Source organism: Schistocerca piceifrons, chromosome 3, assembly GCF_021461385.2.
Source record: "Schistocerca piceifrons isolate TAMUIC-IGC-003096 chromosome 3, iqSchPice1.1, whole genome shotgun sequence".
NCBI classification, from domain to species: domain Eukaryota; kingdom Metazoa; phylum Arthropoda; class Insecta; order Orthoptera; family Acrididae; genus Schistocerca; species Schistocerca piceifrons.
Window position 1 is genome coordinate 473,372,291 of NC_060140.1, and position 25,815 is coordinate 473,398,105.

Consider the following 25,815-nt stretch of genomic DNA (forward strand, 5'->3'; position numbering starts at 1 on the left):
ATTGATTATTTGGAAATACTGAACCATTGGTATGGAACGAACTATTTAAGTCGTAGAGGTCTTGAATGAGCACTGGGTGTGAGGTACGTGATAGTAAACTGTTTATGTTTAATGACTAAGCCCTGTCTACTACATCTCCGTTGGTGGCACTAACTTGGGAATGCAATACACAGTCGTCTGTGATGTGACCTAAAGATTACCACTGACTTCAGTTCATGTATGTTTGTTGGAAGTTATTCAACACAGGAACTTGCAGGCATGCATTTCATGTGTGATGTAGAAGGATATAGTACATGGAAATAAAAAAGAAGCAATTAAAAAATCTTTCGCAATATGACTTATCCTAATTGGATGAAATTTATTGCCGTGAAAAATAACTTACGTGTAACTGGGTCGTTCAACCCTCCGAGAGCTGTAAAAGGTTCTTTGTAAAGAATTCTTCGCTCAGTAGAATTTCATGAATGTTGTGTTAGGTCGTGTGGCCGAAGATTCATCGACAAGCATCCCTCAACTTGCAGACCTCAAAGAATAGTGCGGAGAGTGCTGGCGGATCATCAGTTACACTCCTTTCGTTAATAACGTGGGCAGATAATGGGATGAAACGATTTTGAAACCAGAGTTCGCTACTGTGAATGGTTTGTGTAGCAGTGCGTACAACGAGAATGGTTGTCATTATGAAGAGTTACTAAGCGTGTATGTTGTTGCTATAATGTTGTTTATGAGAATAAATTACTGAACATTATTTTATGGGCAATAATGTCTTATTTCAAAGTACTCAGCTTAAGATTCTCTACCAGGTCTATAATTTTGATCCTAAAGGCTTCGATGCACTGTGTATAAGTGGAAAAGACATAGTAAAGTGATTTCTCAGGTTTCCTCGGCGTGACTGATTAATGGTGTGTTTCCGAGTTTCATGAAGACGTACTGCTACTCAGTACAACAGATATTTCAAACCATTCACAAAATAAGGTTTACTCGTCTTTTTCTAAATAGATTTACATGTAGTGCACGCTTAAATATTGTGTAAAATGTTTGCACGCGGCTTTAGTCTTCTTGTTTCTACACAGTATTGTTTCTGGCTTTTGTTATCATGCCTCTAAAGCTCATTCATACTATTTTCCTTTTATCACTCACTATCGTAAAATAGTAGATACAATTGCGAACTGATTTCGGGTCTGCGTACTGAGAAAACAAAATAAAAGCGATAGCATTGGAGAAAGGAAGAAGGAGAAGAAGTGGAAACTGATTTCCTGACAACATCACGGTACTAATAATCTATTTCGGTCGCAAAACAACTGCCATGAAAAGAAATTTTATTGATTACGACGATAAGATGTCTCCACTGGATGTTACTGAATAAAAACAATTATTTAGATTTATGCAATAACAGTTTTCTATTGATATGACAGTGTATGTATCAGTACAAGACCAAACGAAACTTGCTGAGGAACTAGTAACCAGATTTTAATCAAAATGCATTTTAAGTCTGTTACTAGCTGCAGTGTCTAAAGTGAATTCTTTCCCAGGATAAGTTAGGTTAGCAGTGAGGAAAAGAGGAAAAAAAAGGAAGGAAACACCATAAAGAATTTGTAAGACTGTAGAAATATCATCTCGTAACGTACTGAATTTTCGAGTAACGTTTCGAACAGAGAAGTAGGTGGCTGATTTTGTACATGCACAGTTCTGTTCCAAAAGAAAAAAATAGAAAGTTTCATTACGACTATAGATACAATTCATGAGATATTAAGAGGCAATTTACATTGGAGCACCTGAAATGCATAGTGACTGCACTGAAGAAGTGAAAAACTAAATATGAATATGTTGTCCTTATCAGAAATGTTACTATGGATATCTTACAAGTTTTGTTTTCTCTGCAAATCAGAGAACGTAACGTGAGAAAAACATAATTTTATTAGTTTCCACTAGGACCCATCTTTGTCTCGCTTCCTTTATTTACTTACTTGCACATGTATCTGTCTCGGGAGGAGCTGCAGTATTTTAGTACCAGCACTGCGACCTTAGGTATAACTCCCATTAAAGTGAAGTCACTTTTAGGCCCCAAGATCGCTACGTCGAGCGTTACAGAGTGTTTACCTTTCCGATGACGCTGTTATGTTTGGAAAATCAAAGTAATTTTTTTTAGGGAAACACTCCTATACGTAATGAGCTTCAAGAAGCATAACCCTCAGCACAATAGAAACTCATGATGTTCCTAAACTTTATTTCGATCAGCTACGGATATCTGAACATACGTATTTTACTTTAGCTTAGCACCAGACCAATATATGGACAACATTTTTCCTTTGTCCAGTCTCTATGTGAAGTGTCTTCTGCTTAGGCTGCTCTGGAAACTGTAGTTCAACAACTTTCTTCTTTAGACAATCAAATATAATGATATCATCAGGTAAGATTTGTAAGACCTCCAATGTCTTTTTCCACTTCTGTGAACCAGTCTTCTTTCTTTGTGCAAGTAGCAAATGAACAACATCGTATTCCTAGAAACAAAAACCGTCTCTTGTTATTTCAATACCGTTTTTACTTCCCCAAAGCTTCATCATCAGGACTTCAGTTTGTATGTATGGACCTTCTTCACGATGTCAACACATCAGATCCGTGAATCTGTGGTAGCTATAGAACGATCTTAATTGGAATTTCCAAAGCTGCTGTAGCATATGAAGCATCTGCGCTAGCAGAATAGAAATGCGGAAAACATAAGTCCGAAAACAATTTATTGGACTCACCAAAACGAAACAATAACACAATCTCCAAAAGAGCAACAGACTCGATCCCAACTGAGAATCGGCACAAATATAAAATAACAAATAATAACAGAAAATTATCGGCTCTTCACGGGGAGAGATTACAACAGAACAATTCTACAATGTCAAGATGTTCGTCGACTATTCCAAGTCCATCTGCAAGAGATCTGCCAGCTAGAAGAACCATCTGGGTGTGGCTGCCTGGGTAGCAGCCCCGTATACTTCCAAGCAGTGCGTCGAACTGCCCTTTGCCGGCAGTGCGCCGCCCTGTAAAGTCCTTTTGGCGGATGTATTTGCTGGATGTATTTGTGATCACGTGCCTGGCGTATCAGAGTAGTTCCTGGGCTAGCTGCGACCTGTAGCGAAGCTGTTCTGCAGCCTAAGCGAACGGTTAGCGGTCCCTGGCGGCCGTTGGTGGAGACCTGGTGTCGTGTAGTGTTGTGGCCGCCGGTAAATGTTTGTGTTGACAACACAGACGATGTAGGTTTTCCTGATGAATATACACCCTGTGATGCAGGCATCACGTGTTGGTTTGACGTAAAGTGGGATGCCGATGCAGTAGGCGCTACGATGTATGATGTGGATGGCCACAGCAGCACGTACATAGATGTGCAGAAGAATGTATTTAGATTTTTGTTAAAGGTTGTAGCATACCTGTGAACTTTTCTGATTTCTTTCAAATGAAGTTTCTCCTATAAATTATTTGCAATGTTATATCAACAAATACAGTTTTCAAAGATGATTTTATTATTGAAATTTCCTATTATTTCACAACCTTGGTTTTTCAAAGAAGAGACTCTACACCCATCATGAACACAACATATTTTATGTGATCTATTTACTGTTATTGAGTTGGCCATAGTGCCACTTTGATCATCACTGCAGGGGCAATTTCTGCACGCAGGCGTTTGACTGTACTGCTACATCTATGACACGGCTGGTTTTAAAGGGGACATAGGTGTGCGAAACAAGTCACCAGCAATGAACAAAAAAGATGCTTCCCAATACAATTAATGACAGAAAATGATGACAGCCTAAACAGTTGCAGGATAAAGATTTATTAAAATTCTTGACCAAGGTTTCGGTATATATAAATATACCTTCATCAGAAGTAAAAAATCTAAAATTATATTTTGCAATGGAGATTAATAAAAAAAAATTGTGCCAAAGGCGTCGTCAATAGTTAAGACATCATCTCCATTTGTACAACATGATTATGGACAACAGGGTCAATGCCAACACAGTTTAGCACCAGTACTTCGCCTATGAACTAATTAATCTCTATTGCAGAACGTAATTTTAGATTTGTTACTTCTGATGAAGGTATATTTATATATACCGAATCCTTGGTCAAGAATTTTAATAAATCCTTATCCTGCAACTGTTTTGGCTGTCATCATTTACCGTGAAGAATTTCAACAGTTGCTGTTTCAGCCATGTTTAAAATCTTGAAATTAATGACGGAGTTACAACGATTATTTCAATTTTTCACTCGCAGTATACAGCAGATTCTTAGGAATGTTGAGTTCGAGCATCTGTCAAAGGCGAGTGAAAAGTTACAGCAATCTATTTTATTTCTTACTTTCGGACCAAACGTTTCACTAAAATTTTGACTGTTTTTTTTCAGAATTTTTTTAGTACGAAGATGCATTCACATTCAAAGTAGAAGCAGTAAACAATGTTGGTCCTATCATAGTGCCGTGGAGGACAGGCGGGGTCACCTCTGGCGCACATCTGCCGCGCTCTGCGGCCTCAAGACGGCGCTAGCCGGGGTCGTAAACACGGCGGCAGACTGCACCTGGCCGCAGCCGCCGCCCTCTGCCCCCCGCCCCCTCTGCCCCCCTCTGCCCCCGCAGGCGGCCTAAGCAGTAATGACAAGGAGGCCCCGGCTCGGCGTGGCGCGTGCTGCCGTAAGACGACGGCCGCGGGCCTCGCCGTGGTGTGGTGTGAGGGCAGGTGCGCGCCGCGCCAGCTGCCGCAATCTCCGTTAAGCCTGTTCTGGCCGGGCCCGGTCCCCCTGTTTCTTCCAGACGTCACGGCCAGGCGAGGGCTGCCGCCGCTCCATTCTTTCCTCTCTTTTGGAGGAGGTCCTCGCGCAAGGGGACGCCCGACATATGCCGTGCACCGCGCGGCGCCCGGCTTCTTGTGCCAGCGCATATGCATAAGAAGCACGAGGCAGCGGCCACGATAAGCTTTGTTTGAGGATGGTGTGCCTTCCCAGAATATCAGTGTCACTCCCCTCCTCCGACCCCCATCCTCCCCCCTCTCTTTTACAGCGTCCCTCAGAAAGAGAAAAAAATGAGTGAATTATTAGAGTTAAACTTGAGCGAAAGAAGGGACACATCGTGAGATATCAGGGAATTGTGAATTTATTAATGGAGGGCGGGGGCCGGGGTGGGAGTGGGGGGGGGGGAGGATGCGGAGAGAGATCTAATCTCGACTATAGCAACCAGCTAAAAACGCATGAATACTATCTGATTAAAAGAAGTATCAGGACCATCATATGTGATGCAGAATTGACTGTTGGCTGTCATGAGAGGCAGACTCGTCAAAATAAAAGTATACAGTGGAGCAGCAGTAACAGCAGAATGGGTAGGCCACGAGAGATCATTACTGACTTCGAAGTTCGACTAGTCGTTGGATGTCAACTGAGTAACAAATCCGTCGACATTTGAACCCTTGTGAAGCTGCCCAAGTGGACGGTTGGTGATGTTTTTGTATCCCTCCTGGAAGCCGGTGCGTGGATCTGCTCCTGAAAACAGAGGTAGGCCGAAGGTAGGAAGCTAGGAGGAGGATGTGAGATAGAACTCTCAGCACTGCAGAGTGGACTAAAATCACTTTTACTTCACTTTGTGTACAAGTAGTGGTTCACTCACTGTGAAAGAGAAACAATGTTTCTAGGTCGTCTCCTCGGAATGAAATGGGTAGAATCTGCAGCGGAGATCGTAGATCTGAACAGCGCCTGCTACAGGGTGCTGTCGCCGGTGCCAACCTAAGAACTTGCACCTACACCGTGGCATCGTAGCTATCGATACCACAGATGTGACAATGAAATGGAAACTCGAAGGAAGAACCATGGCTACAGCAAGACCAGGAAGACCACAGGTACTGACGGATAGATACCGTCGAACACTGCAGAGGGTGGTGGTAAATGCTAACAGGAAATCGGTGGTAGGAATCACTCGTGAGCTTCAGAGTGTTAGCTGCTTCCACCTTTCCGCCTCCTTAGCCGAGTGCTCAGCTCCTCTGACTTCTATGCAGCGGGCCCGGCATCGATTCCCGCCCTTGCGGAGATTTTTTTCCTATTGGGGACTGGGTGTTGTGTTGTCCTCGTCATCATTTCATCACGTAAGTCGCCCACCCATGGTGGCGTGAACTGAAAAGAATTGCAACTGGGCGGCCGAACTTCCCCGGGTGGGGACTCTCGACCATCAGTGGCATATGATCATTTAATTTTTTTTCTGTTGTCAGTGGTAAGTGACACTTGAGGTGGTGTAAAAGGGAACTCCACTGGTCAGTGGATGATCGGAAGCTACTGAATTGGAGTTTACTGCTACCAGTCACTGTTTATTTATATCCAAAACGCATTTCAAAGGCCTCAACCTCAATCATGTGGATTTATGTGTGTTTATACGACGTGTGTGTGTGCTTGTTGTGTGTTACGATTTCGAGATAACTGTTGCACTGTCTAGCGGACAAACAAAACACTATTTCAGAACTTGGTTTTGGTGAGGTTTTTGACTAAAAGCTAAATGTAAATGTAAATGTGAAAATGAAACAACTAAAGTCAAATACCTTTTCTCTGTCGTAATGCATTACACGAAAACTATCACATTTTGCAAACAAAGGTGGTGTGTTGAAACTACAAGATGAAAACAACATATAGAAAAAACAGTAACATTACTTCGAAGTGCAATGTAAATTTAGCAAAACAGGGCTATTATATCAGAGTAAATTTTGAAGCATTGTTGAGAACTTTAGTTGAACTGATGAAGACATACGTCAGAGTAAATATTTCTATTGGTATGCAAGTCCTTCTCTGTCAAGTTTATACATCTTAACTTTCGTACTCGTTCATGTAATCAGGTGACAGGTTGCAAACCTCAAGTGCAATAATTATGTTACCAACAGTGGTAAAATTACACATAAAACACAATTTTGGCTGGGATTGAGAGACAGTGGATGAAACGATTGCGAGAATGAGAATCACGTTATACACTGTGGCAGCCCGATTTTTTAGGTTTGGTGAGTGACTGGTCAACGCTATCTACCACCTCTTGTAGGCCAACAGTGAAGTGTGGAGGAGCTGGTGCTATGGTACGGGGTGTTTTTCGTGTTTACAGTGTGGCCTCAACATTGCGCTTAAAAACCCTGCTGTACAATATGAACACATTTTTTCTCCAATAATTCCTACATTTCACCAGAACTAACTTCTGAATCTGACCACTTTGGGTCACTGTTTGGTTATAAGAGAAACGCTTTTCTCAGCCATATGTCAAATTCTTCATTTGACCTGTTATCATTGCTGAACATTCAGGGTCTTCGTTTTCTTATAATGTTAATAATTCTTTTTCTGTCACAACAGGCTCTTCATCTGAGATGTCTTCTTCATCTGCTCTGATGAAGTCTGTTTTCTCTCCGTATTTCGCGTAATCATTGTAGGCCAGCACGGGGATTGGACTATTGGACTATACTCAATCAAATTTGTCACTGATATTCGCTGAGTGTCCCCTCTCCAGGTGCAAGTGTCTCACTACGGTCCAATGTACGAAAATGAAATGTGCACAAGGAAACGGAAGAAGGGCGACCCTCACATGTGAACCATATTCTGTGCCTTGATAAAGATTAATAAATTATTAGATAGTAATGGAGACTATCAACTACTGTAAAGAAACAAGAATTTTAAAGAACGTACATTTGTTCATTGAAGATACAGATAATAATGCTCAGAACGAACACTTAATCAAATAACACGTTAGGAGAAAATGAGTGCAGATACTCTTGTCAAAGTGTAATAATCATGGTTCACTGGGGAATAAGGAAATGGAAATTCTCTAACACAAGAACCGAACTGCTAAGGACGTGTCCACATCATGCCAACTGAGTTTTAATCGCGAAGTTAAATTGATATTGATGATTGCATCGGAAGGGTAGTGAGTAAAAGAATGATAATCCCAAACAGGAAAGTCGTAGCTAAGATGTCAGCATAAAGGTGAAATCAATTAAGATGAAAAAACTGGGCTATCACCTTGTATGATTTCTGTACGCTACTTTGCTTCGAAACTTAGAACAATTGAAGGAGTCAAGATGATACGGCGTGCAGGCGGTGATGGACCTTGGCATGGCACGGCCCATCTGCTTCCCAGAATATTAGAGCCGAACGCCGAATGTCGAATCTCGAATGCGAAACCTCAACTGCCATCTCTCTAACTAATGCCTGTTATGCAATGTCTGTATCCCGACTGTTCTCCGCTCCTTCGCGGTGTGAGTCTGCCAAAAACTGCGGTTAAAGCCAATAGAAGCCCACGTCCCTTATTCTCCTAATCAGAACTCTTCTAAAAATTTCATTCTAGAATGTTCGACGTCATTCCCAGGCAGACATCTAGTGCTGACCTATGGTAACTCTCTGCTACCCAAAGTTGCAAGCGCTAACCAACCAGACGCTCTCACACCAAAATCTTCTTTAAATATCCACCACCAATATTTACGATCATGCCGTGACACACGGGTTTACCTATGGGGGCATCCTGTGCCTCTCTACAACGAGATGAAATCTTTCCCAGGTGCACAGCACTGCACGCGAGCTCAAGAGCCATTAGAGGAACTCCATTATCATTTCTACCATTGTGGTGAGATCTGAGGGCGGTTACTGAACTCACAGCCCACAGGGGACATACACTGCGAGCGTCGCTAATTCGGTCAAAGACCCGCGCCGCCCTCGGCCTCACACAATGGGACGAGGAGATGTTCCTTCCAGGTGATTAGAACGGATCTGCTGTATGTCCCCCCCCCCTCCCCCTCCCTGTCGTGTGTCTGGCGACTTGCCTCGGCCACAAGTCCACTCTCCGCCAACTACCAAACATGAAATTAACATGGATTTTAGAATTACAATTAAAAATGAAATCCTCAACAATTATCAAACACTCCCACGGATAATAATGCTCTATACAGGGTGAACACGAATAAAACCGACAAACTGCAGGAATGGATTCCTGACTGGAAACGGAGGAAGAAAGGCTCTATGAACACGTATCCGGAATAGGACGGTGTGCATACAACGACAACAAATCTCCCCGGAACACAGTGCAGAGCTGCAACGCATCCACGTCACAATAGATGTTCAAAGTGGAATCCATAGGATGCAATGCACTCGGGTGTCATAACAGGATACACACAATCGTCGTTTGAGTTACAGCACATTGGCGTGCCACTTGCCTGGCGCTTGAACTAGGGTTCGTCTCCATATCCTGTGTAAGCCTCTCTTCCAAATCTGGTGTAAGCACAGTCCGCCGCCTCCCTGCACGTTCGTCTGTCTGAAAGGACCCATGATCACAGAAACGCCCGAAAATGGCGTAAAATATTATGTGATCTGTTTGGTGACTGTGGGGGTACTTGTTTTGGTATGGCTGTGCTGCCTGTCGACTGTTTCCGTCTGCTTGGCCCTACACAAACACCATCTCGGCTTGTTCCCGACATGAATACCGACCATTCTGCCGCTTACAGTACGCTGCGTCAATCACACAGCCTGCAACACACAAGGAACACGCGCGGCACGTGGTCAGATGAACTTCTATTCGTCAGCATCATCTACCGTGGTATCGACACATGTTCATACGATCTTTTTTCCTACATTTCCAGTCAGGAATCCGTCCGTGTAGTTTGCCGGCTTTATTAATGGTCACCCTGTATTACTTATACGTTAGACATCACGTAAAAAATTGCCCTATCATATCAAGGAATTAAGCTTGCTCGGTGATAAACAATAAAACACTACAGCCTAACGTGTTCCATCATAATGTACTTCAATAATTCGTAGGCAATTGCCTGAATCACTATTGACAACAGTATGCTCTAATGGCGTTTCATTATGGGGAATACTTCGTCCGCAGTGCTGTCCGTACTTGTTACCCTGCAACTAATTTCAATTTCATTGGCATCTCGCGTACATTATGCAGCACATATTACCTCATTACTTATCACGTCTTCATATTTGCTGCGCAAAAATCCTGCGTGGTGCTATTTCCTCCATCATACTTTCTCCTGTCAGGCAACGTCCTACTTTCGATGCCCCTTCGTCTCCCTACACTACGATTTGACATTTGGTCGCATAATCCGTTCCGAAATCTTTCCATTTGTATTGTTTTAGTCCTTTATAAAAATCGTCGATCTGTTTACACCAATTACTTATTCCTGACAACTTATTTTTGCAAAAATACGTTATTTCATTATCATTGAAGCTGCTGTCGGCATTTCTTATTTCGTCTACAACCGTATTACCATTCCCCTTGCCACAGTTATTTATTTCTTTCTTTAAACGTCAAGTTCCGTAGGACCAAATTGAGGAGCAACTCTCCAAGCTCATGGAACGTGTCAGTACATGAAATTACAACATAACCTAATAACAGATGAAAATAAAATATTCATAAATCCAAAAAAGTCATTCATAAGTTTAAGTAAACGCAATCAAAAATATAAGAAACATCTTAATTTTTCAAGGAACTCCTCAACAGAATAGAAGGAGTGACCCATGAGGAAACTCTTCAATTTCGATTTGAAAGCGAGTGGATTACTGCTAAGATTTTTGAAATCTTGTGGCAGCCTACCGAAAATGGATGCAGCAGTATACTGCACACCTTTCTCCGCAACAGTTAAGGAAGTCCGATCCAAATTCAGGTTGGATTTCTCTCGAATATTAACTGAGTGAAAGCTGCTTATTCTTGGGAATAAGCTGATATTGTTAACAAGAAACGACAGTAAAGACTATATATATTGAGAGGCCAATGTTAAAATACCCAGACTAGTGAACAGGGGTCGACAAGACGTTCGCGAACTTACACCACTTGTTACCCGAATCGCCCGTTTCTGAGGCAAAAGTATGCTTTTAGAATGGAAAGAGTTACCCCAAAATATAATACCATATGACATAAGCGAACGAAACTGAACAAAGTAGACTAAGTAGACTAACTGTCGTGGTGAACGATCACTAACTTCAGATACCATTCGAATAGTAAAAATGGCAGCATTAAGTCTGTGAACAAGATCCTGAACGTTGGCTTTCCACGTAAGTTTACCATCTATCTGAACGCCTAGAAATCTGAACTGTTCAGTTTCACTAATCATATGCCCATTCTGTGAAATTAAAACGTCGGATTTTGTTGAATTGTGTGTTAGAAACTGTAAAAACTGAGTCTTACTGTGATTTAGTGTTATTTTATTTTCTACAAGCCATGAACTTATGTCATGAACTGCACTATTTGAAACCAAGTCAATGTTACACAAAACATAATTTACTGCCAAGCTAGTGTCATCAGCAAATAGAAATATTTTATAATTATCCATGATACTAGAGGGCGTATCATTTGTATAAATAAGGAACAGGAGTGGCCCAAACACTGATCGCTGGGGCATCCCCCATTTGACTCTATCCCACTCAGACCCCACATCGCAGCCATTCTCAACACCGTGAATAATGGCCTTTTGCTGTCTGTTGTGAAAATAAGAGGTGAACCAATTGTGAGCTATTCCCCTTATTCCGTAATGGTCCAACTTGTGGAGCAATATTTTGTGGCCAACACAATCAAATGCCCTAGTTACATCATAAAATTTGCCTATTGTTCGAAACATTTTGTTTAACCCATCCAGTACCTCACAGAGAAAAGAGAATATAGCATTTTCAGTTGTTAAACTACCTCTAAAGCCGAACTGTACATTTGATAGCAAATTATGTGATATAAAATGATCAATTATCTTTACATACACAGCCTTTTCAATAACTTTAGCAAGCACTGATGACATAGAAATAGGTCTAAAATTGTCTACATTATCTCTTTTTCCCTTTTTCTTTAAGCGGCTTTACCACTGAGTACTTCAATCGTTCAGGAAATTGACCATTCCTAAAGCTCTCGAAGCGAGTTCTTTGTTCTCTACTGTAACGTCACTATTCTGCTCTGCTGCCCGAGCTACTGTGCTCAAGCGAACGGCTGACCGTTGAGCTCTATGTGTCTCTAGTGGGAATAGTGCCCCCAAGTTGAAATGCGATTTGTTGCCTGCCTGCCGTGATTCATCTCTGTGCACAACTGTTATTACGCCTGTAGCGTTTCGCAACACTTCGCAGTCTCTACCTTGTGCGGGGCTCGGTTTTCTGTGCCTCTGCTGTCACGGTAATTTCGCGGTGCAAAACCTCTACTGCGAGCAGCTGAATTGAATCATCCTCTGCCCGTTCCCCTTTGTATCATATCGGCGCGATATCTTTCACTGCCATTCTCTTCATTGTAGTTGTGATTTCCTCGAATGAGGTTAGTGTTCTTGTTGTAATCATTGTTGCCTTTCCAATGATCTTCGGCGTCTACTCTTTCCAAAAGCGTAGAAAAGCATATATGGTTACTACTTACGTATATCTTCAAATTTCGAGGAGCTTCTTCCCTAGTTCCCATACGATATCGGATGTGAATGTCGAATGAGTTAGTTTTCTGCACAAGTATCCTCATAAATTTTTCGTAGAATCTCTGCCCCTATTGTCATACATTCTGGCCATTATGAACTCGTGCCGTAAACAATCTTGTTGCTCTTCTGACGAGCACTCTTCAGCAAACTTATGTTTAAAATCACTAGAATTCATCTGGTCTGTATTCAGATTAAGACCCAATCTTTTGGCATCTCCTGCCAACATATTAATTACTATGTTAATCTTTTGTTGGTCTGTCAAATCTACAAGGTATATTCTTTCGCAGTTCTTAGGAAGATGTAGCAGGTGCCAAACAGAATGTCTTTTTTTGTATGTCCATCCTTCTTATTGGAGGATTGGGGGACTTCTGACATACAACTATGTTCAAATAGTTCAAATGGCGCTGAGCACTATGGAACTTAACATCTGAGGTCATCAGTCCCCTAGAACTTAGAACTACTTAAACCTAACTAACCTAAGGACATCACACACATCCATGACCGAGGCAGGATTCGAATCTGCGACCGTAGCGGTCGCGCGGTTCCTCACTGAAGCGCCTAGAACCGCTCGGCCACATCGGCCGGCGTTCACCTATGTAATAAAATGGAACACCTTACGATCTTAATTATTAAATGGCTACCAGTTTCGGTGCTTCAGTACATCATCTTGACGGCTTAACTGACGCAGAGGGTTTAACTCAAGTCGTATACACGATTCGTGGTTGGAGAAACAACAGTGTTGTTACTGGTAGTCTGGGAAACCAGTTCATAGGTGTTGGCCACTGATGGAATCATGTATAAAATTTGAGTTAAAGTGTGCAGATCGTGCACTGAAACACCGAGACTGGTGGCCACGTAATAAATAACAACGTATGAACGGCTGTACGTGTTCCATTTCATTACATAATGTCTTTCGGTTGGTTGAAACCATTCCTCACCATCTAATGCTTTGTTATGAGCTGCTTTATCAGTCACAAAATTGGGTTGTCTATTATTTTCTTCACAAGGTCGCAAATTTTTACCTCAAATGTGAGAAGTGTTTTGAGCACACTTCTGTTCACAGTCAGTTACTAGTTTACCAAGTCCTTTCCTGAATCAAACTCAATTCTTCTTAAATGTGTAGTTTCATTCTTACATTCATTAAAAATTTCAGTTTGCAGATGGACAACCTGTTGGTCCACTTTTATCTTTACAATAGGTTAGACAATTTCTTGGATCTTTTCGTTTTCTGAATCGATCCTTGCATTAATGTCATTAACATGACCTTGTATAGTGGCAACATTAGTGTTTATTTTATTTCTTCTACTATCACGTCATTGACTGCAGTACTGAAAATACCTACCTTTTCAATCCTTTGACTGATCTTAACGCCTTGTGCCTTAATGACATCAGCTTGTATTTTCATTTGATTTTCAACGACGTTGTTCTGTGGCTTGATGCTACCAATGTTAGTAGCCTCTGCCTTGAGTTGGCTATCACGACCACTAGCAACGCTAACCAGTTGGTTATTCTGTGCTTCAGTTTGCTTAGATAAATCCCAAAATTTTTTAGTCTTCTGCTCTAACTTAGCGTCATTGTCTGATTCGACCTCATACGTTTCTGTCGGTTCCCTTTTGATTTGTGATTGTGTCAACATTACAACAGATTCATTCGTGTATTTATCATCTTCCACATTTGTCTGTGACGGGCCCAACATCTAAATCTCATTATGTACGCCTTTGCGGTGCACTGTGTAAGCTTGTCGCCATTACTGTGGCATCATCTGTGCCTTCATTTCGGTATTGGCCCCCACTACGTTGCCCTTTACGCACTGTACTCTCGCGTTCTGTCCACTGTAATTGCTACCGTTCTCGTATCCATTCTCTTATCAAATATAAGTTACACTTTACTTTACAAACTAACGTGTTGTTTGATACTGCTTTCCCTAACAAATTTTCTGCACATTCGTGCCATTAGGCTCTGAGTACTAGTAATATGGAGTAATATGTTTGTTTCACGGTAGCTACATACGCTGCGATTTGTAATTTACTAAAAAATAAGTCAGTGAATGTCCAGTCACGAGGCGACACGGTTAACATCCTTTAAAACTACTATTAGATTAATGGAAAAAGTCAAGTATAACATTATCTCTTATTCATACAACAAGAGCAAGCCAACTATAACATTACCACTTCGACAGAAATTTAAATTTGACAGTGAGGGAGTACAGGTATCGGACAAGTTTCGTTACCTGAAAGATTACTTACTGATAGGAAGCAACAGCTATTTTAGCGGAAACTGAACCAACGGTATTAAAGTGGTAATAGCAATTGTGTCTGTAGCCATGGCAATCAGAAAAGGCCACGGGCCTACTTATAGCAAAATAATTCCAAGCAAGTATATTGCTAATTAAATAAACTAAAAGCAGTATTTAACTTTATTTGGGACATAAATCTGTTTAGTAACAACAGCACACCCTAGCATGTTTTGGTAAAGTAGCTAGCTATAAGCCACTGTACTAAAGCACACAATCGGTTTTAAAGTAAGAAAGATAATGAACATTATAAAGTACTACTTAATACGGGATTAGTACTGATAAATTGGACGTGAGATGGCTTTCATACTTTACTATTGACAGACGGTAGTGCTGAAGTAGTTACTAATTTGTCATTTTATCTCACATGAACACTATTTTTTTGATTGAAATCATGTAAGTCTTTGGATTAAACAGAATATGAAGTACGGTGACGCTGATACACTTATTATTTTTGTAAGTAGCTGCTAGTTATAACATTAGTTACACAAAACTCTATAGAATGATTATTGAACTTCGTAAACACTTTCACTGCACGATTTACTAAACTGCTGGCACAACATAAAGAGGGAAGGAGAGGGAGGGCAGAAATATTCTGTACATTGCTTGCGTTTAGGTTTAACATTTCAAACAATACCAGTAATAATATACACATAAAAACTAATATATTAATAAAATCGCCGTTACAAACCTGAAAAGTAAATCAGAACTGTGATAGCTTTAAGCCTATTATGCCTTTCATTGTATTTTTATGATCACAGCTCTATTCTATTATTTACAGTGTTGCACAAAACTTTGAATAAGAACTGCAAGTAGTCACAGCAGTGAATCCGTTTTCCTTGCACTCATTCTTCTGAAATGCTTTAATTATTCAATTTACTGACTACTTGGAGCATTACAGAAGCGTTTGATAAAAAGACTAACTAAAAACTTGAGAAATAATTACTTCGCCGAGGTTAATAAACAGGAACATTAATTTTTCGGTAGTTCATCAGAAACGGAAATACTCCAATATTTTGTCACTAGGAAGAGGAACATACGCATTTAAGAGGTTGAGGATAAATCAGTGTTCTTGACACAGTGTTAAGAATGATGAGTTATTATTTAAATATTCAGCAATTAAATACACTGGCGGCAAATAAATCGCAACACCAAGGACGAGATGTGCGACATAAACGAAAGTTGTGACAAAAAATAAAAACGCAGCCGTCCTTATGATTTCATTTTATTTTGTCGCAACCAGTTACGACGCTTCATTGCGTCATCTTCAGGCTGTTTTGATGCGGTACAAGTTGATACGATCCTCATGCATAACTCATCAGTTGCCAGCATTACTGGATTCGCAGATGATTGGTCAGCACTCCAACCACAACTGTCAACTGACTCGAGAACCATTCAAATACGACAACCAAAGATATGTTTGTGCCAAACACATATATTTGTATGTAGTATTTTAATGGTTCTCGTGTCAGTTGACAGTTGATGGTTGGAGTGCTGACACATTATCTGCGAATCCAATAATGCTGGCAACTGATGAGTTATGCATGAGGATCGTAACGACCTGTCCCGCATCAAAACAGCCTGAAGATGACGCAATGAAGCGTCGTAACTGGTAGCGACAAAATGAAATAAGATCATAAGGACGGCTGTAGGTGTTTTTATTTTTTGTCACGATAGTAAACGGCCGTCGTCCCAGAAACGTCCTGCTAAAAGGATGGACATACATAAACGAAAGTTGGTAGTCGTGTTTCTATATCTAAAAGATGGCGTCTATTCAGATTCCGTTCCAGTCGCATTAGATTGGCGCTATGAGGTTGCAAATCAGTTTTCCTTTAAATACATGTTGTAATGGTCGTGAGCGTTAGTTAGTTTCGAGGTTGGACGTGGTGAGCTGATGTTAGTCAAGAATGCCTCAAAGGCATTATCAACGTCTCACTGAGTTTGAACGTGTTCACGTAAAAAGGTTACGAGACGGTGGATGTTCGTTTTGCGATATTGCAGAAGGAGCTGGCAGGTATGTAGCTACCGTGAATGATTGCTGCCAGCGGTAGTCACGAGATTGTACAATCACAAGACCATCGGGCTTCCGGCTTCCACGTGACATTGTCGAGAGGAAAGACCATCCTGTTTGGCATATATCTCTGGCAAATTGTACTGAACCTGTAGCAGCAATTTGAGCAGCATTTGGCACCGCAGTGACACAACGAATTGTTACAAATCCGTTACTTAAAGGACAGCTCCCAGCGTGCGTTTCACTGACCTAAACCACCGCCGTTTGCGACTTCAGTGGTCACAAGCGAGAGCTCATTGGAGGCCAGGGTGGAGCTCTGTAGTGTTTTCTGATGAAAGCTGGTTCTGCCTCGGTGCCAGTGATGGCCGTGTGTTAGAAGGAGGACAGTTGCCTGTCACCAGCCTGTCTGCGTGCTAGACACACTGCGCCTACACCTAGAGATTATGGTCCGGGGTGTGATTTCTTATGACGGCAGGAGCATTCGGGTGGTTATCTGACGCACACTGACGGCAAATTTGTACGTCAAACTAGTGATTCGACCTGTTGTGCTGCCATTGATGAACAGCATTTCAGTGCGTTTTTTCCAAGAGAAAACGCTCGCCCACATACCGCTGTTGTAGCCCAACATGCTCTACAGAGTGCTTTGGCCTGCTCGACCACCAGATCTGTCTCCAGTCGAGCACATGTGGGACGTCATAGGACAACAACTTCAGTGTCATCCAAAACCAATATTAACGACCCCTTACTGACCAACCAAGTGCAGCAGCCATGGAACTACAATCCACAAACTGACATCCGGCATATGTACAGCACAATGCATGCACGTCTGCATGCTTGCATTCAACTTCTGGTGGTTTCAACGGTTATTAATGTAGCATCATTTCACATTTGGAATGGACTATCTCGCACTTACTCTCACCTATGATCTTACTACGTTAATCACATAAATATGTTACCCAAACAAATGTATTTCCGAAATTTCATTACACTAAATTAATTATTTTTTGGTGTTGCGACTTTTTCCCGTTAGTGTATGGTTCAAATGGCTCTGAGCACTATGGGACTTAACTTCTGAGGTCATCAGTCCCCTAGAACTTAGAACTACTTAAATCTAACTAACCTAAGGACATCACACACATCCACGCCCGAGACAGGATTCGATCCTGCGATCGTAGCGGTCGCACGGTGTCAGACTGTAGCGCCTAGAACCGCTCGGCCACTCCGGACGGCCGTTAGTGCACAACAGTAAACTTCACTTGCCTTCTGCTGCAAAGGTATGAACTCGTCATATACGATCACGGCTATTGATGTAATATATCAGGTAAATAATCTTCTTGGCGTCGGAAATTTACGATTCGGAGCAAATCAATAAATGCCGTGATGTAACAGCCCATATAAATCTACATCCGAGGCGTAATTAATCCAGTATTTCTACAGTTGTTGTCTCATTAAGAACTCACGATGTTAAGTGCTTGGATGCTGACCATCGACTATCACTGTCACAAAAACCTCTTCTTCTACTTCGCGCCAAACAGCCTTTTTACAATCCCGCCTAAAGCATTTCGTTGCGGAGCGACCGTCCCCCCAGGTTTTACATTTCATACAATCTAAGTTCCCTACGCATGAAACAGTTTTACAGATAATACTGTATCACATTTATATAATGCAAAAAAAAAACAGTTTTGAAAAATTTATTGGCAAATCAACTATGTTAATGTAATTTCACTAAAAATAAGAGCAGTTATTTCCCTATGCGAAGAAGGAGAAATTGTGACATCAGCTGCAGACAGACACTGAAATATATCTAATGGCGACAAGTGAAAATTTGTGGCGGATCAGAACTCGAACCATGATTTGTCGGTCATCACGAGCGGTCGCCTTAACCATTCGGCTACCCAAGTACTCTTCCCAGACGTCGCACACTACATACGTACTGTCCCCTGTCCTTTCCTCACTGCTTGCAGCCTTACCTGATTTCCGCAAGTGGTCTAACGAAGAGTGCATCCGCAGTAATGTATTGTTATCTACCTGCAAGGCGCATTTATTTATATGTGTCGTGTCTGTTCTTTCGGGTATGTTCGAAACAACAGACATTACTCATGTAAGTTTCACTGTTTGTTAGGGCAACATTCGTTTTACCACGGTTTCTGCATAAGTGCTGTCATTTTGACGTCACGCGTAATATCGACGACCGCAGGTACTGCAAACGACTTCTGTTAGCGTTCGGTCCGGGCCTTTCACACGACTTGATCCACACGTCATTGTTGGAATGATTTATTGTACTTTTTATTATAATTAAACGTTACAACAGTGTCTAAGTACCCCTTGCTGTATACTTTAAGCTGGTTCTTAGGATAAGGATGAAAACGTAGGCAGAAGCATCCAGACAAAAACCGCCTGGTGCAAGCAACACAGACAGCAACGGCTGACAAACATCGCATCGCTGCCGTGCACTCGCATCCCAGCTGGAGCCGAATTCCGCTACTAGCTAGGCCGTTCTCCCCGCCACCTTCACAAACGATGTTCTCACAAAACACGAGTACTGCTTCCTGCCAACTATTCTGAGCTCATTTTATCGCAACAGGATGTTGCATTATTATCTCCGTTACGCTGTCATACGGGTAATTACGCTTGTTTGCGAAATCACCTGTTGCACCAAATCCACCGAATCTTGCGAATGTACTCTCTCAGTCTCGCTGCGTGGATTTTCTACCAGTGGTTGTTAAATTCTCTCACTCAAATATACACTGTATTTGGTTTTGTCCCAGCTTTTGTACGTTAACTCGAAAATTCTTGTCTGCATGGAGGTACAAGCAAGTTTTCGGGACAAGTTTTATATACTTACTTTGTCTTAAATTACAGGTCACCTCAGAATGGGACGTAGCCACCGATGAGTCTCAGGTCATATTCTGATGGTCTTAGGGTTGATGTAATTCGTTGTGTGTTGACACAGTTCATGTCTCACTTGAGACTGTTTCGTTAAGAGATTTTCTTGTACGTCTGCATCTTGTCGGTTTAACACTTTGTTTGATTGGTGGCGTGCCTTTCTCCCGATATGCGTCTAGCAACTAACTGAAAACACTATAATATTCCAGCTGTGACTGTGCATGTCAGTTACTAACACTAGTCCACTGCCAGTAAGCAGGTAATCTGAACTACAATCTCAGAGCATTTCAATAGCTGAAAGTACGTCGCTGTTCTCAGGTATGTTATTTGCCTGAAAACTTATTTGCCCCATTAAACTGAATCAGCAGACTAATAACGTTCCTAGGTGGCAGATGTTTTTCAATTTCTAAACGTTTACCCAGTGATACTGAGCGAAGACCAGAAAGTAGCAGCCTCTGGCTACGATTTTAATGTTATATTTTTAAGAATTTCTCACTAATTTTGTTTTATTAACAAACGAAAATTCTTAGAAATCTTTGTCTCTCTGTCATTCTTCCAGAAGGGTGCATCTGTGTGCTCTAGAGTAATCACAAATACGGCGGATCGCAACCTAAATGAAATCCTGTAGAGCTGAGGTTTTAGCACCAGCAGAGAGAAGATCTCAACTGGATAATTGCTGCCTGAAGAGAGCGACAACAACGACACAAGATGTAACACTTCAATTAATTTCCTCCGAAGTCCAACTGCCTGTATGCAGAATGGGAATCCAGAGCCTCTAGCAACGAAGATCATGAGAATATGATAAACGAAAGTAAAATTACTGCAAAAAGCAGAATCTATTGCTAATAATCAATTTTTTACGAAGACCGGCAGCTGAGGCTGAAACATAACGAAAAGTAGGGTACGTTGATGTGTTGTATCGGTCACCAGTCGTAACATGCAGTTGTGTATTCCTGTAGCTCGCCTGCTATATCCTTCATTTTAGCGTAACTGCTGCATCATTATTGACGATCTGCTGTAGATAATTATCTCTAGAACTGCCCTTCAAACTATAGTTTCCAACAAAAGACTCATGAGTAGGGACAGGAGAAATCGTTTCATTTTAGGGCCATTTTATGACCATTCGACTGCAATGAATTTTATTGTTAAAACGAAGTTCTTGCTGCTACTCTTTCCTAACAACATGGGAAATATGAACGTAATTAAACGTGTTATAAATAAAACGAGCTGCTAAATGAATTTTCCCCCTGTTTTTTTCGAAAGCCTTTGACTACTCCTGATCTCTCCAGCAGATTACGACGTACTGAGTTTGACGCAATAAATTCTGAAATGCTCGGCTAATCACATTGTAATATAAAGTTCGTTTTGAGAAATAGCAACCATAAGTAATTTCAAGGTTTTCTTTCAATGTGGCAAGAATAATTTCCTCCGTCATTCCTTAGTGGAGTGCTTTCACTGATGAGTCTCGTAATGACGAAATCTGAAGCTATAAATTATCTCCTTGTTGTCGCGAGCACTCATATACGAGAAGTATCTGTTATAGAATTAATTTTCGCTCTGCAGCGGAGTGTGTGCTGGTTTGAAACGTCCAACGAACTAAAACTGTGTGCCGCACCGAGACTCAAATCCGTAACCTTTACCTTTCACACTTTTACAGGCAATCGTTCTATCGACTGATCTATCCAGCCTCGACTCGCGATTAGCGCCCTGCCAGGTTTACTTCAACCAGTTTCGACATGTATGTTGCTAACACAATTAACAATGAATGGGATCAATCAAATGCACTGGAAACTAGTTTTCATCAGGAGAAACCGAGATCTCATCTTATCACTTCAATATCGTTTCTCTTCAGGGATCTATTAGTTGCCGCGCGGAGTGGCCGCGTGGTTAGAGACGCCATGTCACGGATTACGAGACCCCTCCCGCCGGAGGTTCGAGTCCTCCCTCGGGAATGGGTGTGTGTGTTGTTCTTAGCATAAGTTAGTTTAAGTAGTGTGTATGTATTGGGACCGATGACCTCAGAAGTTTGGTCCCTTAGGAATTCACACAGATTTCAACATGAATAAGTTATCCTTTTGCAGGTAACCTAAATTCGGTGGCATACTTTACTCTTTATGCACGGGGAATAGGATTTACTGAGACATTTCTTTTCCCTAGAACTAGCAAAAGTGTGTCAAGAACCAGTGGTAAGGCAAAGACTTTGGACGTTAAGAGGGTGAGAGTAATCTTCCAGAGGAAGGACCCTCAACTGCTATTGCATAGAGAGCTCTTACGGTGGGTAATTTGTCCGTGAAAGTCCTGTGACAGCGGTGGCACAAGGACAGCTGCGGTAGGAAGCTGAAAACGCCCACAATGCAGTGTGAGGTTTGCGTAATGTGGCGACCGTGACAGGATTCCCCAGTGACACTGCGAGATGACAAGCGGTGACGTTCCGCTTGCCACACCGAAGTTCACACACGTTTGTAGGCCGCGGCGACTGAAATGCCTTAATGTCTTCCGGTCGGCCCTGCAAGGTGCCCCAAGCAGAGGCCCCCCAGAGGAAACTCTGGAAACCTGTCAGCGGCCAGGGCCGCTCCCCGCTGGACTGACGGCACGCTGCTGATCGATCTGCCATCGACGCCCCGCTCGTGAAATCGCCGTTTCCTCCCAGAGGCCGCATGCCCGGCCTCGTTAATGTTAATTAATATTCCGTGTAAAAAGCTTTATGGGCGCTAATGACTGGTTTGGCGGGAGAATTACGAGTACCGGGCGGCTGTGCCGCACTGGCCAGCGACGGAGAAAGTCGGGCGATGTGTCGAATACGAGCCGGCACGCATGGGGCGGTCTCGTTGTGGGCACGGTGCTGCCTGTGTTCAGTGCCCGGTTTGAAGGACACATGGAGCGCCGAGCTAGTTTAACTAATATTAAACAGTATGCTTCAAAGACTGTCTACCAATTACTGTTCTCATATGAAGGATGCTTCAAAAAGATTCATTCTCTTCCAGAGACAATAACTTCTACATGAACCAAAGACAGACACTGCGATTGGATTTTTACTTGCACACAGAAATAGAATCAATTTGTTTTCAAAATAACCATCCTATTATATAAGTCCAAGTCATTTACCTGCATGCACTTACGACCTTACGGTATCTTTGTCAGGAAACAGCGCAAAACTCGCTGATATTTGGACTAGACTTCGATTTTTGAATGTGGTTGCTATGGTCCCTATATTGTTACGTTGTGGCAGCTCGCTTTTCCACGTAAATGAAATATTTCCACACTACTGAATAATAAACGTGAAGGGTTAGTTAGTTAATTAATTACATTTTCCATAGACCATTTGAACGATTCTTTCATCAAAATGACGTGCAACGTGTCAGTTTACAGAATATGTCTACATGATTAATCTTGACGTTAATGAAGACATTATTTTTTAGTCCTACGCACGCATCTACACTTGAAAACAATTTTTTCATATACTGTCCATTGTTAAAAAGTAATTCCTGCGTGAAATAGCAGGAGTTGTCCAGGAGATATGATTTTAGGTTAGATTTAAAACTTGCTTTGCTACCTGTCAGATATTTTGTGTTATCCGGAAAATAATCAAAAATTATTGTTGCTGCATACTGAAGTCCTTTCTGAACTACAGACAACTTTAATAATCGGTAGTATAGATCGTTTTTTTTCCTTGTTTTGAAGGTGTGTAAATTACTATTCTTCTCAAATTACGATAGATCATTAGCGCCTAAATGTACTGTGAAGGTACACTTAAAATACCTAACTCCTTCAAGAGATACCTACTTTACATGACGATCAAAGGTGAACACCACATACTATCATAATTGGTCGATTTTGTGCAATATGTACTTTCTTCCTACATGATGACTTAGCCATGTAAATTACTCTAGAAGTCATAATTAAGTGGAAATGTGCTAAATATGTCAGGAGGTTGATTCGTTTGTTTTCAAGACCGGCAGTTACACGAAGAGGAAAATTAGATGGGGTACTGACAACTCAAATAATCGCTAGTATAGATGGTTTTTTTCCCTTGTGTTGTAGGTGTGTAAATTACTATATTTCTCAAATTATGATAGATCATTAGCGACTAAATGTACTGTGAAGGTGCACTTAAAATACGTAACTCCTTCAAGAGATACCTACTTTACATGACGATCAAAGGTGAACACCACATACTATCATTATTGGTCGCTTTTGTGCAATATATACTTTCTTCCTACATGATGATTTAGCCATGAAAATTACTCTAGAAGTCATAATTAAGTGGAAATGTGCTAAATATGTCAGGAGGTTGATTCGTTTGTTTTCAAGACCGGCAGTTACACGAAGAGGAAAAGTAGGTGGGGTACTGACAACTCAAATAATCGCTAGTATCGATCGTTCTTTTTTTCCTTGTGTTGTAGGGGTATAAATTACTATACTTCTCAAATTATGATAGATCATTAGCGACTAAATGTACTGTGAAGGTGCACTTAAAATACCTAACTCCTTCAAGAGACACCTACTTTTCATGACGATCAAAGGTGAACACCACATACTATCATTATTGGTCGCTTTTGTGCAATATGTACTTTCTTTCTACATGATGATTTAGCCATGAGAATTACTCTAGAAGTCATAATTAAGTGGAAATGTGCTAAATATGTCAGGAGGTTGATTCGTTTGTTTTCAAGACCGGCAGTTACACGAAGAGGAAAAGTAGGTGGACCTAATTGTTTAAGATCAGTAATCTGCTTCTCGCAGTTCAAGTTTTCACCAATGTGTACTTCCAAAAATTTGGACTGACTCTTGTTCACGTACAACGGACGATCAAGAAGCTTCCGTTCTAAAGCCGTACAATGTAGAATTGGCACGCAATTCAGGCAAGATCGCCGTGAACATTGAGGGAACCATCTCACCAACGCACCAGCTTGAAGGTACCCCTTTTGGTAAAACACTGTGTCCTGTTGTGTGAAGAAGTCCGTAGCTGCCTGCAGCACATCCTCGTCCGACAGGAATCGTCGATCCTCCAAGCCCTTTCTAGTGGGACCGGAGGCGGGATAATCGAGGAGGGAGAGATCAGGACTACAAGCCGGGTGCTCGAAAGTCTCTCACTAGAGTTGCCGTAACTTCTACTGGCCTCCCACATCGACTAGTGTCTTGTGTTGAATCGCTATGGGCACGGAACTTGGTGCACCATTCCAAAACGGTATTTTACAATAAACATGCTGCTCAATACACATTCCTCACTCTTAAATGAATGTCTGTGTGACATCGATAGCTACAATGGCACGGCGCAGATGCAAGTTCCTAGGTTGGCACTACGACACCGACACCGACGACAGCGCCCTCTAGCCGGCGCTGTGGAGATCTACGAGCTCCGCTCCAGGTTCGGCACATTTGATTCCGAGGAGACGACCTAGCAACATTGTTTCTATTTTATACGGGGCCATTACTGACTTTGCTACTTCAATGATAGTTTGTCCTACTACTAGTGGCTACTATTAACGTTGATGCCTACACAGTTTCGCACCTACTGGCTCTTCCGCGAAAAGTTACGTATGCCATTGACTGATATTCTCTATTAAATGTACTTTAACGTAAAAAGCTGTAGCGAGTGTTTTACCTCTCCCGCTCCTCCTACCTTCCTACATTTGGCCTACCTTCAGTTCACAGGAGTACACCCAAGCACAAAAGTCTGCCTGTGTTTGTCCTTTGGCAGAAAAAAAAATGATAGCATGTTTCTGCTGCTTGGAGGCATCTGGTAATGGCGTCGCCACAGTTTACTTTCCCGCATTCCCGCATTTACCGCACGCACGTCCGAAAGACACGAATGTGCCTACATGTCGGTGCTTATATACCCGTGTCGTAGCCGCACTACGTTGAACATGAGCTGCAGCAACGCTCTCAAATGGAAACTTTTTGACCAGTCCTAATACTACATCAATTTTTATATTACATCTCCACTCAAATGAATCCTTTGTCATTTAAACACAAACGTTGGCCTCCGCAAAACACGTCAGGTAGACACTTTAGGAACAGCAAACTCTCGGCTGGGCCGAAGAGTAGGCTTGTGTGGACTATGAGCAAAATTCTCTTCGCGCACTCTACGTCTTGGGTGAGCACACAGGGGCGACCAGTAGATTTCATCTTACATATACACTGCGGGCAATTTAAATTGCTACATCAAGACGAAATGCAGATGATAAACGGGTGTTCATTCG